Consider the following 20,112-nt stretch of genomic DNA (forward strand, 5'->3'; position numbering starts at 1 on the left):
GAATTTGTTTCTAATCCTTACCAGTACCTAATCAGTCTTGCATGGAAAACTTTTCTCCAAGACTAGTTTAAGCCCCTCAGATCAAATTCAAGTCTAATTTCTCCGTAAGAGAAGTGAAAAAATTTAGACTGTTTTTATTTTTAATAACAATTTTTTACTGATTATAAAATAAATGATCATTGCAGAAACCTTGGAAAATATAGAAAAGTAGTGTTAATACTCATAGTCCCACAATCCAGACAAACCACTTTCTTTGAATATCTATTGCTGTACAAAAAATCACTTCCAAACTCTGTGACTTTAAACAACCATCATTATTATCTCCTGATTCTGGGAGTTGGCTAGTCTAAGACAGTTGCAATCAGAAAGTGGCTGGAACTTCCTCACTCATATGTCTGGTGACTTGTATTGTTCATCAGCTGAGACTTCAGCTGGGGCTTTGCCACATCACCTACACATGGCTTTTCCATGTGCTTTCTCACAGCGTCTGGCATTCCAAATAAGAGCATCCCAGGAAGACCAGGCAGAAGCTGTACCGTCATGGATGCAGGGAGAGGAAACTTTGACCACACCTCTCCATGGGAGAAATCAAGGTCACATTGTATGAAGAGCCTAGGGCATGGGAGATCTTGTGGTCACCTTAGAAAATACAGTCTGCTACACCACTACTAGTATTTAGGGGATATTTCCCACCTTTCCTTTCTCTATGCACATATATGTTAACAGAATTGGAACTAAAATACCTATACAATTTTCTCTCACTCTTTTTTATTTAACATTATATCTTGGATATTTCTTATTAAAATTTAAGAAAAACACATTTTATATGTTTAATTATTCCATGGTAATAGAAATATTAGTGGAGCAACAGCACAGTTATTAGTGGCATGACCCATTATAGCAATGCCAGGAGGGCAGAGATTTTTGTCTGTTTTGTTCACTGCTATTACACCAAGTACCTAGCACAGTGCCTGGCACATATAAGCACTCGATAATCATTCATTTAATTAATAGATAAATGGATGGACAGACGGATGTTAAAATGATCTGAACTGAGACCCTCCCACTCCTGTTTGCATCCTCCTAAGAGGAAAGAGACCAGGTCCCTAACCTGCACCAGGTTCCAAGACATCAAGATCTATCTGTCAGTCTAGGGATTACAGGGCTGGCGTGTGAATCTCAGAGTTGAAATTCTTTCATTCTCTGTGAGTCCTATGAACTGACTCATAAACCTCCCATTACTCAGCAGCTTTTAAACCTCCTGGGCCACTTTGCTTTCATTCCCTGGGCAAATTTTAGATGCCTCCTGCACCAGGCCTGCTGAAGTGAATGGCCCTGAGATTTGGCAGGGCGCAGGAGCCACCTGAGGGTGTCTTGGTGGACCTCACGCTCAGCCCACAGGCTCCAGCACAGGTGGAAGTTTCCCATATGCAGCAGCCAGGCTGCTGGAGTTGGGCAGCAGAGGTGAGGGTGAGGTGGAGGGGTGCTAGATAAGTCCAGAAGCTCAAGGCCTCATGAAGCTCCCAGAAAACCCTGTGTCTAGCTCCAAACGAGGGCTTGTCCAGGGCTCCCTTGCTACCTGGGGTGGTGCTGATGGCTCCTCCTGTGGTTGTACACTGCAAATCAAGCCTGGCCTAGAGGTCATCATGGAACCCACACAGGAATAGAAGGGCCTAATGCCGGGAGTGGAGCCTGTCCCGGGTCCTTGAGATTAACTCGACCTTCTCTAGGGCCTTAGGGCCCTACTTGAAGCTCAACAGTCCAGGATCCTGATGTGCCATGAGCCTGGGTCTGAATGAGCCTGGGAACTTAGGACTCCAGGGCCACCACTGGCATATACAGGGTGTAGATGCCTAAGCATTACATTGAACCATATGAAATTGCTGTTTTTGTAGGTCAAAAATGATTGCATAGTGACAATTTCATGATGCAACTTAATGGTAAAAGGCGTATGCTTCTAGCAGTTTCCACAGCAAAGTCAGCAGAAGGTGTGCTGGACATAAGCCCTCATTGATCCCCTCCAGCCTGTGGGACCCCACTTTGTGTTCACTGACCATGAGCTCAACTGTGAGAAGGGACAACAGACAAAAGGCAGGGTGGTGGAAGCGGGTGGACAGAGCAGGCTACTTCAGGCGCCGGATAGGGAGGGTCCATTCTGGGTCTCTCTTGGGCTCTGATGTCTCCTGAGACCCCAGACCCTTGGGAGCAGCTGGGTCAACTCTAAGAATTAGGTACCCAGGTATTAGAATGATATCAAACTTTACCATGTTCCTTTTGGGTGTTGGCCAGTCACAAATTGCCTGTTATAAAAAGAAACTTGAGCCTAGAAGGATGACATTATTTCATGGCTCAGAAGTCAGGGACATGGCAAAAAGCCTCTTGTCTTTGGTAAATCTCAGAGTTGCAAACTAAATTGAGAATGGGGGTCTTAAACACTATTTCTACCCCCAGCAGCACTACAAACAGTCCCTTTCTTCCCCAATGTCAAGAAAAAGTCACCACAAAACCCTCATTTAACATGCTTGTCCCATAAGCACCCACCAGAGGGCAGTGTAAACCAGGACATGGGAAGGAAATGTGACAGGAGATTCTCCACTGTAGCCTTCAAACTGAAGCATAACAGAGCCTCAGGCAAAGAGGCCACTGGTGTGAGTGTTGAGTGTTGAGTGGATTACTGACACAGGATCCCCTTTGAAAAACTTCAGTGAAGAAAAAAAAAAGGAAGAAAACCTTCAGTGGTAGGCAGGGGGGGTCTGTCAAAGATGTGGAGAGGGAGCATTAACTACCTCAGAACCCACTAACATCATCAGCTCCCAAATCCTCAAAGGGCCTCAGCACCCGTTCAAGATAGAAAAGTTATCATGTACTTCCTACATGCCAGACATGTGATTCACGGTGGGTAAAAATCAGTCACTTTCCAAATCTCTTTACATGTATTATCTCATTTAATCCTTATAACAGAAAAGCGCTATAAGAATCCTCCCCATTTTACAAATGACAAAAGACAGACTCAGAGGGGTGAAACACAGTCCAGTTAATAACTGGCAAAGTTGGCGTTTTAACCCAGTCTCTCTAGATTTTGCTCAAAATCCAAATTCTAAAGAGCCTGGGCTCTTACCACCCTATCAGAGCCTTCTTAGTATGTGCTCTCAGCAGGGAGGGGATCCACTTGCCATCTCGGTACCAGCCAAGTGATTACCACTTTCATCACAGGCTGCCAGACTGCACAGGAGAGGCTTGGGGTGATGCTCGTCCCCAGAAGCACAAAATCTCATTGACTTAGATATCAGAGTAACATAAATAAATGACGAAGATTTTTAAACGTATATAACATATACAATACATCGAACAGACACACAGAGTAAGGATACCAGTATATGTGAGTACAATGCCTGTTCTCTATAAATTTGGAAGGGAGAAGGCCGAATTGACCCAATATGGAATGAGAAGTCATGGCAAATCCCTCAGCAGAATGACGAGGCAAAAGTGGTACAGGCTGTGTACATTCATACCCTCCCTTTGCTCCTCCAGGTTTACTCCCCACTGTCCCCGCCCTGCTCTGTGCCCAGGAGGCTGACCTGTATGGACTGTATCCCCTAGCTTCCTTGGGAGGCACTAGAGGAAGGAAAGGAGGGAAGCGAATCAGGATTTTTATTGCCCCAGCTCCTTCCCTGTTGTGCCACAGTAGTCTCTGCTCCTCTCCCTAAGGCCACAGCTCCCGTCCAGGGCCCACTCTACACAGCTCTCTCTGGGGTCCAGTAACTGCTCCCTTCCCTGGACCCTTAGGCCTCGGGGTAGCAGTGACTCCCCACTGTTACAGCCCTAGGCACTGCCCCGTACCTTGTTGACTTTCCGAAACCCCACCTGCACCTTTGTGACAATCCCTTTATTACACTCTGCAATTACTCAGCTTGACTGTGCCCTGTCTTTCCCTCTGGAAACCTAGTGCTCTAGATGGATTAGCCCGATGAGATGAGAAGGCCGCTGTCTGAGGAGGAGGGCCTAGACAGAAGGGACTTACTGGATATGCAAAGCCAACCAATAGGAAGCAAAGATACTCGAAGACTTACTTGTAGGCTGAGGACACCAGATCTCAGAAGATGGATCTAAATGTACATTAGTTTCTGTGTGAGCCAAAGAGGGGTGACAAGGGAAATGGTTAACTTGGTTTCAGCCAAGCTAAGAGTAGAGAGATATTGGCCTAATAATAGGAAGTTGAATGAATTTTGCCTGTTGCCTGGAATAGGTACTGGGGCTCAAAGTCGGGGACAAAGAGGCATTAAGTAATCCAAATTCTAAAGAGAACATTTACCAGTAGAGGCCAGATTATTATTAGTGTCTGTTAAGAGTCTTACAAATGTCAGATCCCCCAGGCACACTGATAGTTAGGGCTGGGCGGAGGGAGATAAGGCTGCTAAGGAAAAGAGAGATGTTGGATGAAATCCAGGGAAGTGCTGGGTTATGGAAGACAACCAAGAAAAGACAGTGAGGGAGGAACAGCCAGTGTGTCAGCATGATAGGGACTACAAAGTGGCAGCAAGAATGTCACTTGTGTGCTTGATAAGGCAGTTCCAAGTACAATGAGGGGGCAGAAATCGGGTTGCCTTGGATTTAGAAGAATCTGAATTTCAGACAAAGTATCTAGGCAAGAGTTTCAAGAAGTACAGCAGAAAGGGAGTAGAGAGAGATAGGGCCTAGCTGGAGAGGAAGAAGAAGGCAAGAGACCTGAGCACTTTGAATGCTACCAATGGCTCCCTGACACCACCTATTTAAAAATAAAATGAAACAGACAAAACTTCCTAGTCTACTTATTATTCAGGGCTCTCCAAAGTTTGACTCAACCAGATTTATTTCCTACTGTTCTCTCACCATCACCCTGTGCTTTGCTCAAAATGCACAGCTCGCCGCCTCCATTTTTTGGTTTATATTCTTTCCTCCTCCTGAAATGACTGTCACCTCCCCCAGTATAGCCCTATCCACTTGTACTGCCCATCTGTGACTGTAAATCTTGAGACTCTCCAGAGTGCTCTATATGCATTTATTCATTAATCTGCTCAATCACCTTGTGAATCTCTAGAGCTCACACTCATCCCATTCTCGTGTTCTTTCTAATCTTCTGCACCTACGTTATCTGGTTATTTCTCTTATGCTCCCACTCGATATAAATTCCTTGAAAGCATGAGTTATAGCTTACTTAGCACTTATAAGTTCTCTTTACACAGTAAAATGTCAATGAATATGAATAGATAAAAGTTTCAATGAATGTCAAAAAAAAAAAAAGAGTCTGCCAAATCTCTGAAAATTGCTGAATCACTCTTCTGGAAAAAAAAAATAAGTAAATAAATGTTGTGGTTACCTTCAAAGCAGCCAATACCGTGAAGACGAGCATTATGACAGTGGGTACCAGTGCAGGCTTCAGAGCCAGACTCCTGAGTGCAGGTCTTGCCACTACCACTTACTATCTGTGTGCCCCTTGGACAAGTTAGACTCCGTGAGACCCAGTTTCCTCATCTGTAAAGGGAGAAAATAATAGTACCCACTTCGCAAGGTGATTGAGCAGATTAATGAATAAATACATATAAAGCACTCAGAATGAAATGCAGATCATAAAAGGCCAACTAATGTGAGCTTTCGTTAAGAGCATTTCCTTCTATGACTCATTTATATCATAATGAAGTACAAACTCAAGTCTGATGCAAGAGGAGCTGAACAGCATTCGGCCTGGTCTCTTGGGGAAGGGGCAAGGAGAGAAAGCAATAAAAGCAATTTTTGCTTTTGCAGGTTGTTGAAGAGCTGGACTAGAGGCCTTTGGGTAAGGGATTGGGTTATCCCCCTTGCCTTCACCGCACACTCTGTGAGGAGGGCTGCTAAATCTCCTTGCGTCTCCACTCAGTTGTTAGACCAGGACTAAGGACAAAGAACCTCCTGAAGGACTAGCTGTAGGAAGAAAATGAGGGGGACTGCCTCTTGGGGCTGATGGACTCTTTCACGCAAACTCTAAGAAAAATGGAAAAATGGCTGAGCAGGGAGCCCATCGGTCTGGGAAATTCTCTCCTGAAAAAGGAGGGTACAAGACAGAACTGGAGCAAGTGTATACAGTAGATTAGGAAATAAATGCACGTTAGTGTTCAGAGATCAGTCTGGCTAAAACCACCCCCGCTGCGGTTGTGATAAAGGTCATCTGGTCCATTTTACAAATCATTGGTGTAACAGAGCAGTCACCTAGACCATGGTGGAAGAGTCAACTTAAAGATCGTGCTGCCGCAGCCCAAGGGTAGTTAAGATGGGGCATCCTACTGAGCTCAGGCATCTGCTCCTTTGGGTCCACCTCACCTTTTTCCTCCACAAGCATAAGAATAAACACTTTCCTGAGAAAAAAAGAAAAGGGAAAACAAAAGCCAGCAGGTTGGCTGATGCAGGCTGAGGAAAAACGTAACCAAAGATGGAAGGGCTGCTTTCTGCTCAGAGTATTGTCATGAGAGTTGAGGCCTTGGTCAAATGTTACAATTCATTTGGTGGGACTCCTACATTTATTAAACACTTAGGCTCAGAAAAATAAGATATGTCAACCTCTTACTGAATACCATATATCTGTTATTACAAAATGACAGCACGTTTATTGACGTTAGTGTTCGGAGGGCTTTATTCTGTGTCAGATTTTCACTTTCACTTACTCCTCATGACAACCCTATGAGGTAGGTACTATTACTATTCCCGTTATCTCCAAATCTCAGTCTGGAGAGATTAAGTAACTTCCCCAAGTTCACAAGACCTTACAGAGCCCAGCACACAGTAGGCATCTGCACTTTGGAGGGCTGGTTTCCTGTGCTAATGACTTTTTAAAGTTAGGGAGCATCCCAGCTAGTGGTTAGTGGTGCCAGTGCCCACTCAGCACAATCCCGTCCTTAGATCTCACATGCCCCACCTTTTTATTATTGCTTCAATGACACATTTTGTGACCATGAGCCTAGGTAGATCCCAAAACTGAGAATCTAGACCCTGCTAGGAATCAAGCTTCTACTCCCTGGAAACCTCCCAGACATCGGCAACACGGAAGAAAGACACCAGAAAGGCAGAAAGGCCCTGAGCTCACCAAAGGCACAGAGGATGTGTGTGTGTGTGTGTGTGTGTGTGTGTGTGTGTGTGTGTGTGTCCTCCTCGCGCTGTCTATCCAGCATCTGATGGAGCTGCAGCTACAGTACTCCTTTCCTCTCATCTCCACCTCATTTTCTTCTTGGAAGCCTTTCCCAATTTGCATGCTCAGACCCCACCATCACTTCCTTCTTACTCATACATCGGCCATCTACTTCACTTATCCTTTTACTCTTAGCTTCTGCATTTTGGTCTTTATTAGTCAGCTATTACCACAATAATGCTCTGTAACAAACTTCCCCAAAATGCAGTGGCCTACAACGAGCATACATTTTGATTACTCATGGGTCTGGAGGTCAGCTAACATCCATCTACTTCAGGCTGCAGGTCAGCCTGGCTCGAGGATGCAGCTTACATTCAGGTTTGCTCCCTGGGACTTGTCTCATTCTCCTGCGATCCCCTGACATGTGGTCTTCTCACGTCAAATGGCATAAGTACAAGAGGGATTAGTGAACTGGCACACTGTCACTTCTACCCACATTTCTGTTGGCCAAAGCAAGTCATATGGGAAAACCCAAAATCAGTAAAGTGAGGACACATACTCTATCCACGCCAACAGGAGATAATACAAAATCGCAAGGCACAGGGTATAGATGTATAGTTCTAATATAGGGAGGGTGTGATGAGCTGAGAACAAGAATTTAATCCAGTGAATTTCATCCATCCTCACCAGTTCCTCTAAAACACCCAGGAGGTTAGGAGGCGTTGGTCCTTTTTATTTTACAAGTAAAGGGAAGAAGACCTTCCTCTTCAGTCTTCTCCAACTCTTGCGAAAAATTTGTGGTCTACTTTTCCGACACCTTGCGCACTAGTTCACTCTATGGGGCTTTTGAAAGAGTAAAGCCTCAGTGCAGGACTGCCCGCTTTCCCCAAACCAAATGTCCCCATGATTCTCATGCTCTGGAATAAGGTATGGACATGTTCTCCTAACACACTACAATTCTTTCAAATTCCTATTCTGTTTTTTATTTTCCAGAAACACTCTAAACCAGATAGAGGTGCCTTCCTCCCAGATAAAACAGGCCTTTAAAAGTTCCAAATGCTCTCCGCTAAACAGGATTCAGATTTAGGGAAGGGGTCAGGGCAGGAAAGAGGCAGAACTACATACTTAACACATTGTTCTTTTTAAAACTCTTGGACACAAAACCTTCATATTTTAGGAAGCAAGTCTTTCAGAGCAGATGAAGAAGAAACAGTCAGAAATCATCACTATTGGAAGCAACATCCTTCAAACATGGCTTCGATTTATTCTAAGATATGGTGTTCACATCACCGCTGAGCATAACTGAATCCACTTAAGGGGAAAGAATCCACTTATTACTGTGACAGGCAAGAGGAGTTAACTGTGAAGTTGGCAGCTCCCATTACTCACACTGGAGACAGTGGTCTGACACTGAAACATGAGCTGCATAGCAGTTCCTCATGGCAATGACAGGAAATGAGAGAAAAATCCATAAGAACAGTCTTCAAGGCACCATTGCTGGCTGGAAACTGCCATCACACAGCTGGACATTAATAAATTTACACCAAATAAAAAGAAAAGGAAGACATATGGTGGCCTCAGGGCCACAGCCAGTCCACTTGATACCAAAAGTCCACAGCCATATAGGAGGTCCTTGGAGTAGTCAAATTCACAGAGACAGATAGTAGAATGATAGTCACCAGGGGTTGAGCAGGAGGGATGGAGAGTCAGTGTTTAATGGAACAGAGTTTCAGTTTGGGATGATGAAAAAGTTCTGGAGATGGATGGTGGAGATGATTGCACAACAATGTAACTGTACTCAATGCCACTTAATTATATACTTAAATATGCATGAAATGGTAAATGTTATGTCATTTATATCACGTAATACAAATAAATAAATGTTTTAAGAAGTCCATGACCATTGGAAAAATCCTTCCAGCAGTTCACATAAGTGCACCTTTCTGCTCCGATGTTATACTTCAATGCCAACTTTTAAAATGGCAGAGAAATAAATATGGAAATGAGAGACAGAAATAAGTGCCATGAAAAAAATAAAACTGGATAAGAAGATGGAGAACAAAGGAGGGAGAGGCAGGGCTCAGGACACAGGGCTTGCCAGACTAAGTTATGGGTTACGTTTTCTCTCCTAAGAACATCAGGAAGCAATTTTATACTTTTGCGGGGGGTGGGGGGACAAGGAAAGATTAGATTAAAATTCAAGTAACTAGTACAGTGTGCCAAATAGTTACTGCTCAATATATCTATCTATTATATCAAAGAGGGCAATGTTAACTCATTCAGAGTAAATAGAAGCTTTCTCATTTACAATTGAAATTTCATTTCAGCAAAATTCAAGGGCTTTTTGTTTTGCAATTTTACTTATTGCATTTTTTGCATCTTTTTTATCTTGTCACAAAGTTTTGCATGAAAAACGAATGTGATAAAATCAAACAAAATATTTATATGTATATATACATGTGTGTAAGGAAAATAATTTTCAATAAAATTATAGGCAATTTTTTTGAAAGTCCATGACCATATACTGCTGAACTTTGGCTTGGACTTAGGACTCAGCTAAAATCAGACCCAGATCTTAACTTTGTGGATTGAAGAGGTAAGCAAAAATTTTAGGGTGAGCCCCCAAGGAAGCCAGCCTCAAATCACAATTCAGGGACAGTTCTCATGACTGGCCCCACTCTACCTTTGCTGGCTTCTCTGTGTTCTGCAACTCACCTCTGTGCCCCAACTACCATAATCTGAACTCTTTTTTTTGAGTTAATACTGTCTGGGGAAAAGAAAATGTCAAGTGTCTTTCAGGCATCGATATTTCTGCAAGGCTGCTCCAAAGTAATTAATTACTTTCTTTCTCAGTCTGCCAAGTGCCATCTAATACCTTCGATTTATCATTCCCTACAGTCCTTTGCTTGGGTAAGGATAAGATCATCATCCACAGAGCTGACAACCAGAGTTAAATAATTTACCCATTATCTATCAGCCTGTCATTGCGGACGAGAGTGAGAGGCAGCCAACTCTGCTTCTGTGAGCACTGTTTTAATCCTCTGAGCTCCTGGCTATTGCTTCGGCTTTTACCACTACTTAAAGGTGAAAGAAGACACTATTAGCTAAAGACCCTTCTGATTCGTGGATGATATTCCTAGGTAATATCTGCTTACCCACATTCCAAGAGGGCACACTGGCCATGGGTGGGAGGAGCTTGGAACAAGAAGGAAAGGAGAAAGGGGGCAACTCCAGATGTTAGTTTCATGGGAGACATTTCTCAAGGCAGAGAAGCTCTTCAATGGGCTTTTCAGCTCTAAATTCCTAAGACACAAGTCCTTCTCTCTTTAAGAAAAGCTCAACACCACCAAGAGCTAGAACACCGGTCCTCGTTACTTTGTAAGTGAAGGGAGAAACATCTTCCACTTCAGTCTCCTCCAACTATTGTGACAAACTTATGGTCCACTTTTCTGACACCTTGCTCACTGGTTCACTCTGTGGGGCTTGCAGGGTATACGGCCTTGACTGCAGGATGCCCGCTTCCTCCAAACCAAATGTCTGCTCAGCCTGAAGACTCTGCTTGGCTGTCCCTCCAAAGAGCCTTACCTGATGCTCCAAGTCAGGATTGGGTATTGTGCCCACTAGCGCTGATGACATTTTATATCTGTATGCTCATCTGTCTGTGTCCCCCGCACCTCGCTGTGAGCTCCCTGGTGGTAAGGACTCTATGGCCTTGCTTGGCACATAGTAGCCATTACAAATATTTGAGGAAGTGAATTGAATTTACGTCCTCCACTTACATCAACCTTTTTCCGCCAACATTTAGAAAGTTTCTGGGGATGTTTCCAAATAATTAAAGTTGGCCCTGTTAGGCCTCAAAGCATGCTACTGAATTCTTTCTAAAATGCTTTGAATATTTCTTTGATTTGTTAACATAACCTTTTCTTAATGTCCTGTGTATATTCATTGGCTTGTGAGTTTGGGTGCTCTAAGGGAGGTTTAAAATGGTTTTAAAAAGAGAAATTTTCTCTTGCAGGTAACAATGCAGGAATGAATAGTCCAGGACACCCATGGTGACAACTCTACAGGGTCAGGGACCTGAGCTTTTTTCACCCTTTGCTGTTATCCCTGGGTACTTTCCTTCTCCCTACCTAAACCCTAAGACCGCAGCCCAGCCCATGGAGAAGAAAAGGCGGTAAGAGTCTCAGAGCTTGTATGACCAGGCACTTCCCACTTCTGCTCCTAGTCCCGGGGCCAAAACTTACCACACGGTCATGCCTGGCAGCAAGAGACTCAGCATTGTGGTCCATGGAAAAGTTGGAAGTTCTATTACTAAGATAGAGAGGGGAAATTGAATACTGGAGACAGCTTACAGTGCCTGCCACACCCATCTTTTATAAATCTTAATCATGGTACTATACTGTATTTTGATAGTTCCTGCAAAGATGACTAAAATGTGCAGGATTAACTCCTAGCAAAGAGCCAGACTGCTTAAGTCTACAGTTCTCCATATTTCTCTTAATGTTATGAGTATGCTTGCTTCTAGTGGCCCCACTTTCTAACCTGACAAGAGTTAGAAAAAAATAAACCCAAGATTTTTAAAATTTTGTGTGTTAAACACACACATACACACACACACACACACACACACACACACACACACACACAATCAGAGAGATGCAAGTAGAAGTGGTTAATAAGATAGGCTCTGGAGCCAGGCTGTCTCAGATCAAATTATCACTCACTGTGTGACCTTAAGGAAGTCGCTTAACCTCTCTGTTTTCCCATCTGTAAAATGAGAATTATAATAGTAACTCACCTCACTGGGTTTTGTGACGATTAAATAAGTTATTACATATAAAGCTTGTTATCTGACACACAGTAAGTGCCCTGTAATGGACAGCTATTATTATTAATATAAAATAAGTTACTGATTCCACAGGCCCTGAGTGAGTGTGGAAAAGACCCTCCTTTAAATTGAGCTCCTTGAGCTTTATGGCAGCACTTTTCACTGCTCAGAGGCCCTTCTCCCTCACTCCCATGCTCTGGGCTGGGTTCCAGATGGCTAAAGCTGATGGAAGCCAGAAGGCTAGAGAAATGGAGCCATCGTAAATTGGAATCAACTTGAATTTTGATATGTTTTATCTCACTCGCATCCTGCATGTATTTTTAATAGCATCTCAAAGATGAGTAAGCTGATAAAAAATGAAAATTGCATTAATGTTAGGATTCCTAATTCTGTGTTTACTCTTCCATTCTCCAGACATCCTTACAGACAGAGGCCCCATTTCAACAAGGGATAATGGAAGTCTTTGTTCTAATTTATTTAGGTACTTATTGCAGAAGGGCTTCTCATCATAACTGTCCAGACCAGAGCCAGAATGACTATCTCCATCCTTAAAAGCTCAAACAACAAGAAAGAAGGAAGTTGCAGGGAGATCAGATACTCTGGTGAGTGAGCTAATTTGATTCCCAGGAGCCACAGCCATCACATGATGCCTGCCTTTGTAGCACATATTCTAGAAGACAACGCTATTCTGCAACCCCAAATCTCACCTACAGGCAAGAGTCTGCCCAAATATCTCTGTGAAAGGGGAAGGATGATGTGATAATACACTTACCTACAGAATAAACAAAAAAAAAAGCAAAGAAAAACAAAACCAATATCAAAATAATGTACCTTGATGGCAGAGCTACATGTGTGACATTTATTAAGACACAGAGTCTCTGTCCTCACTGTCTGGAGCTGGTCTTTGTAACTAAAATTATGATTGATCAGGGAATGCCACGGCCTTAAAATTTGCCATTTTTATTTCTTCCAAGGAACTGGAAAACATTGTCTCATGTTATTCTATATTCTCTCTTTTATATTTCATTTATTTAATTTTGAATAAGAAATACATCTACATAGCTTGCAAAATCAAAAACTAGAAAAAAGTATACAAGGAAAGCCTCGCTCCCACTGCATTCCCCCATCAGGCCAGGCCCCACCTCCACCCATCCCAATAGAAACTACTGTTATTGATTGTGTAGCCCTTCTAGAGCTATACAAGCAAATATGAATAAGTGTTCTTTTTCCATCCCTTTGTGCACAGTTGTAAATACACTCGCATCATGCAGCATGTTTTTCTTTTCACTTTTGGAGATCTTTTCATAGCATGAAAAAAAGAACTTCTTTATAAACATTACACAGGACCCCCAGCCTTGGTCAACTCTGATGAGAGAATAGATTTTTAATTTTACAGCCCTCCAGAAAGCTGCTCGGGCACCTCTACCAACGAGCATTGCTGGCTAACCAAACGCAGTGCCGAGCAATGGGGCTAGGGTTAGGGACATGCTCTTTGTACATCTTAGTCCCTCCTTCTTCCCCTCACAGCACCAAAGCACCTCAGGCCCACTTTCCTACACAGCACAACCCTATCATTCACAGCCAGACTTAAATGAAGCTGCTCACTCTTTAGCTTTTTTATCTACACATGCACTTCTTCCAAAATTAAAAATATATATATAATACTTTTTAAAAAATCAGCGAATAACTGATGTTGCTCCATTAACATGTGCCCTACAAGTTTTGAGTCCTCTTCGCCACTGTCTAAAATGAATACATCTAAATTCACCCTATTTCTAATGCATTCACAGGAAGTTAGAAATATCAGAACACTTTACCTCTAAACAGTTCAGCATGCATATTACCAACTAGACCAAATACTGGTTTAGTTGGGTTTTTTTGTTTGTTTTGTTTTTTAATTACACATCATGAAATGTTTTGACATGAATTTTGACAAATGCCTACAATACCTTGGTTAGCCAGGGTAATGATGGTTTACAATTTTCTATCTGCCAGTCTGGAAAAGACTGCTCAGTAGGGACTGATGCTAAGATGATGAGAGAAAATCCCATCAGACCCAACGTTAGCGACAAGTAGAGACTTGCTTTAGCTTCAAAGATGCATTGTAGGAATAGAGTGTACAGAAAAATACCACCCTCCGAGGTATCAAAAATGGTTCCGTATACAAGCTGGGAAGTTAAGTGAGAAGCATGGAAAACTCATAGGATTAAAATCTAGACAGAACCTATAGAGATCATAATGGGTCTGACAAATAGTCTGGGTACTCAACTGCCTGTCTATCTCTATAATCACCTCTTCTACTTTCTTAGCACTTTCCATTCCCCCAAACATGGGTTATTTTATGTACCTCTGACTCCTGTGTGTAAAGGTGTATTTAAGAAGTCATGGAAAATACCCAAGGGATAACTGATTTAAAATGTCACAACCTAATTCATTGTGTCATATGAAGGAAAAAAAAATCTGTTAACAGAAAAAGATGGGGTCTAGAAAGGAAAAGACCAAGGGTCAAAAATGTGAGTGTCTCCTCTGTCTGAGGGAGAGTGTGCTAAGTCCGGCCAAGTGAATCCTCCAAAAAGATTTGCAGGCATGCGTCTGGCCACCCTAAGTCAATGATGTCAGCCACTAAGCCATCATCCCACTCACTCCTCTTGCCACATTGCTCTGTTCCTCAAGATGGCTTCTGAAGACATTTGTTTCTCACACCCACAGGAGACAGAATGCAATGACTATCTGCCCCACACACCTGATCCACTAGGTACTTTCATGTCTCATCATTCTGGATTGTGTAATACTCTCCTGTGAAGCATGCATGATCTGGGCACACATGGGATACTCAAATGTTTTAGTTTCTGGACTGAAATCCTGAGAACCAAACCCCGAACCCTGGTACTATCATGCCATTTGGAGATCCTGCCCAATTGGCCAGCTGATCTCCCTTAATTCATATGGCTATCTTAACTCTCTATAGTGTTAAGTGCCTAAAACAGGAAAATCAGTAATATATGTAATCTCCTTGTCCAGACTGGTCCATCCTACATGAATATACAAAGGTGGATTTTCTCCAATTATCCTCCATCTTTCCTACTCTCCATTCCTGTCCCCTTGATCCTTCTACTCTCCCCACCACCACCCTAATACACACCTACCTCCAGGGTCCTAGTTCTAGGTGAGTTGGTTCTGCAGTTTCCCCTAAGGCCTCTGAATTGCTAAAGGGGTCCTTTCAGCCCTCCAAGTCCCGCATTCTCTACAGGAGTATCAGTCCAGAGTAAAAATTCTCCAAGACAAAGAATATTCCCCCTAAAAAAAATAAATGTATTATAAAAATTCTAAACACAAAGGAAGGTTGAAAGAATTGGAAGTAAGCACTCAATATTCTCACCACCTAGATTCTACAATTGTTAATATTTTCCTATATCTGCCTTATCACCTTACACGTCTATCCATGCATCCATCAATCCATCCTATTTTAGACACATTTCAAAGTAAGTTGCAAATATCAGAACACTCCACTCCTAAACCATTCGACATGCATATCAACTAGATTCTGTATTTGTTTAGGGTTTGTTTATTAAAGCATTTTTCACGATTTACTCTTATCAAAACTAGTTCAATTCCTCTTGTGTGTTGTTTTCCTTTTAATTACATATTATGATAACACTTCACATCCATTTGGATGACTACTATCAGGAAAACAGAAAATAACAAGTGTTAACAAGGAGATGGAGAAATCGGGACCCTGGTACACTGTTAATGGGAATGTAAAATGGTACAGCCTCTATGGAAAACAGTATGGTGGTTCCTCAAAAACTTAAAAATAGAATTACCATATGGTCCAGCAATTCTACTTCTGGATATATACCCAAAAGAATTAAAATCTGGGTCATGAAGAGATATTTGAATACTCATGTTCATAGAAGCATTATTCACAATATCTAAAACATGGAAGAAACCCAAGTGTCCATCAAGAAATGAATGGATAAGCAAAATGTAGTATACACATGCAATGGAATATTATGTAGCCCTAAAAAAGAAGGCAATTCTGACACATGCTACAACGTGGATGAAACTTGCGGATATTATGCTTAAGGAAATAAGCTAATCACAAAAAGACAAATGCTGTATAATTTCATATATGATACTTAGTCAAAAGTCATAGAGACAGAAAGTAGAATGGTGGTTGCCAGGGGCTGGAGAGAATATGAATAGGGAGTTATTGTTTAATAGGTAAAGTGTTTCAATTTTGTAAGATAAAGAGTTCTAAAAATGGGCGATGGTGATGGTGGTACAACATGAATGTACTTAATGCCACAGAACTGTACACATAAAAATGGTTAAGATGGTAAATTTTGTGGTTTTTACCACAATAAGAAAATTGGAAAAATTATATACCATAAAATATTTTGACTTGAGTTTTGGCAAATGAATACAATAGCGTAACCCAACTCATATGAAGAAAGAACATTTCCATCACCCAGAAAGTTCCTTCAAGTCCTTCGTAAGTTTATCTAAGTCCCTACCCTCTAGAGACAATCACTTTTTAAAGAATCAAATCTTAAAAAAATCAGATCTGGAACATAGATTAGTTTTTTTCCTGTTCTAAAACTTTATAAAAATACAATCATCAAGTATGTATTCTTCTGCATAAGACTTCTTTCACTCAGCATGTTTTTGAGACTCATCCATGTTGGGTATATGAATAGTTTTTGTTTGTTTGTTTGTTCTTTTACATTGCTAATTCCTATTTCATCATATAAATATACCACAATTTGTTTATTCATTTTCCTGTTGATGAACACATAGACTGTTTCAAGTTTTTGGCTATTACAAGTAAAGTTGTTATGAACATCCATGTACAAGTATTTTTGAAATATATGTTTTCATTTCTTTTGGTTAAATATCTAGAAGAGGAATTGCTAGGTCATGGGATAATATAATTCTTGATATGGTTGGATTTAGGTCTACCATTTTGCTATTGGTCTTGTTTGTCCCATTGTTTCTCTGTTACTCCTTTCCTACTTTCTTTTCATTAATTTTTATAATTCCATTTTAACTTCTCTATTGGCTTTTTAACTACTTTGTCACATTTCGTAATTGAAGTAAAATTTACCTAACATAAAATTAACCATTTTTAAATAAAACCATTTAAAACAATTAAGTGACATTCAGTACATTCATAATGTTGTTCAATCACCAGCTCTAAAAACAATGCTATCTTCCCAAAATGAAACTCCATACCCATTAAACAGTCACTCTTTGTTTTCCCCTCTTTTGATACCTAGCAACCACCAATCTACATAATCTTTATGGATTTACCTATTCTGAACATTGCATAAAATAAAAGTATACAACATGTGGCCTTTTTTGTTTGGCTTCTTTCACTTAGCATGATTTTTCAAGGTTTATTTACATGGTAGCATGTGTCAGTACTTCATTTCTTCTTAAGGCTGCATGTATATACTGCATTTTGTTTATCCATCCTTCCATTGATGGACATTTGGGGTGTTTCCACCTTTTGGCTATTGTGAACAGTTGCATAATTTTTGAATGCTTGCTCAAAAATGGCAATTTTCAAGTGTTTTAATTTCAGCACCCCTGTATACTCCTAAAAAGTACTAAAGACCCCCAAAAAGTTGTTAGAGATACACATACAATTAAATTGAATTTTTTTCACCATTTATTTTTAATTAAAATAAATAATAAATCCATTACATGTTAACATAAACAACATGTTTTTATGAAAAATTTATTTTCGAAAAAATAGAAGAGAGGCACTGTTTTACATTTTTGCAAATCTCTTTAATGTCTGGCTTACAAAACAGATGGGTGCCCATATCTACTTCTGCATTCAATCTGTTGTGTTGTTTTGGTTGGCATATAAAAAGAAAAGCCAACCTCATATAGATATGTAGTTAGAAAATGGAGGACTTTGCAGACCTCCTAAATGGACCCCCAAAGTCCATGTACCACACTTTGAGAACCTCTGCTTTAAGGATTATAATATACATCTTTAACTTTTCAGAGAATACCTAGAGTAAATATCATACTACTTCATGTAAAATGTAACAACTTTGCAACTATACAGTTTCGCTTACCATTCCCATCCTTTATGATACAGTCATATATATTACATAATATAAAGGACAAGAGCAAAAAATAGAACTATACAATTGCAAAATTCTTTTGCTTTAAACAGTTAAGTGTGTTTTAAATAAATGGAGGAAAAAAGATAGCCTTTTATATTTATTCACAGTTATCATTTCCAGTGTTCTTCATTCACCTAAAGACTCAACTTTCTATCTGGTAGCATTCCCCTCCAGCCTGAAGAATTTCCTCGTGGTGTTGTCTGCTGGCAATAAACTCTCCTAGTTTTTACCTAAAAAGTTTATTTTATCTTCATTCTTGAAAGATATTTATGTTGGATAAGGAATTCTGTGTTGACAGGTTTATTTTTTCAGCACTTTAAAGATGGCTTTCCACCGACTTCTGGCTTAATGACAAATTTTTCTCTTGCTAAACTAGTGACTATCTCTTTAACATAATTTTTAAATGTTATAAGCAAATGGTCTCTTGTCTCTTTTCTCCACTGTAAAGTAACAAAGCTTCCAAAAGACAGAGGGAGAGAGGAGCCACATGTCATATATATCATTTTTGTTTAAGGTTTGTATTTTAAGATTTGAGACATGATGATAACTAAGGTTATTAGATGAGATAAGCCATATGGATAGTGTTTAGAACTCAAATACTGAACAATATTCAAGACTTTAACCATTTCCCTGCAAACACACTTACTCGTGCCTGCCCCCCTCCTTCCATCACACTCAGATGGCAGAACCCCAGGCCTAATTACCCCCCATTACCCATCTGCTCTGAGCTTGCACCTGAGCACCTAATCATGGCTAGCAAACATCACACTGTGACCAGTCTCAGTTTAAACTAATGACCTCAAATCTTAAAAGAGTGGCCAACACTGTCAGCTAATCCTACTATATTTCCCCACATCAGTAAATCTTCCCTCTTTCAAGGCAGCAATTTCACCTCTTTACCTCACTGCAAATTCACTAAGAAAATAGATGCATGAGGATGAATACTCCCTCACTTTCCAGCCCTAGATCCACTGACCTCCTGGCATTTGTATCCAAATCTCCCTCTCATAATGGAAGGGGTGTCCCTGCTCATGGCTATGGCCTATCCTCCATATTGTACCGAATTTTTCAGTCTCTTCAAATACTTTAAAACTTTGCTACTGCAATAATCCTCTCATGTATCAGTTTGTTCCTTGTACTGGATCACATTCATCTGCATACAAACTAGCCTTAATAATACTGTTCTTAAAAATAAATATGCTCCCTAGAGCCCACAGCCCCCTTCCAGCCTCTACTATTCTTTTCTAGCTTCTATTCCCTGCAGAATCCCTCCACACTGTTTACATTTCCTGTCTCTGCCTTCTCACTTCCTCTCGTCACTCACTCCAAATGAGCTTTCCTTCCCACCATCTTTCTGAAACTACTCCCATCTCACCCAATCCATTGGTCAGGTCTCTGCCCTCTTGCTCAACTCTCTCAGTAGTACTTGATACAACTGGCCATTCCCTCCTCAAACATTATCTTCTCTTCTTGAGGCACTTATCTCACTATTTTTTGAAAATATATTTTTCATAAACTCTTTCCAGTTTTCTGCCTGACCCCGACAGCTTTTTCAAGCTCCCCTGCAGGAGCCTCCTCTTCCAGCACCCCAGGATGCAGCCCTGACCCTCCTCTCTTCTCCATCCTGCTCCTTCACTAGATGATCCTATCTCATCTAGGACCACTGATGTACTAGTGACTCCTAAATCTATAGCTATAGCCCTTGCCTCTGAGCTCCAGACTTTTACATCCAACATCAACTGATATCTACACTTCAGAGTCTAAACTTAGACTTAATACATCTAAATCAAAGTCTTGATTCCCTTCCACACACCTGCCCATTCCCCATGTCAATGAATGGCACCACCCCCCCCCCAGTTACTCTGATCATAAACTTAGAAATCAGTCTCTTCCCTCTTTTCCTGCATCCCACCCATGAGCATACATAGCTCTATCTCCACATACAGCCTGAATCCAACCATTTCCTGTCTCTACTGCCACATTACCTCTCTTCTGGACAACAACAT

This window comes from Pteropus alecto, unplaced genomic scaffold (assembly GCF_000325575.1).
Source record: "Pteropus alecto unplaced genomic scaffold, ASM32557v1 scaffold7, whole genome shotgun sequence".
Classification (NCBI taxonomy): Eukaryota; Metazoa; Chordata; class Mammalia; order Chiroptera; family Pteropodidae; genus Pteropus; species Pteropus alecto.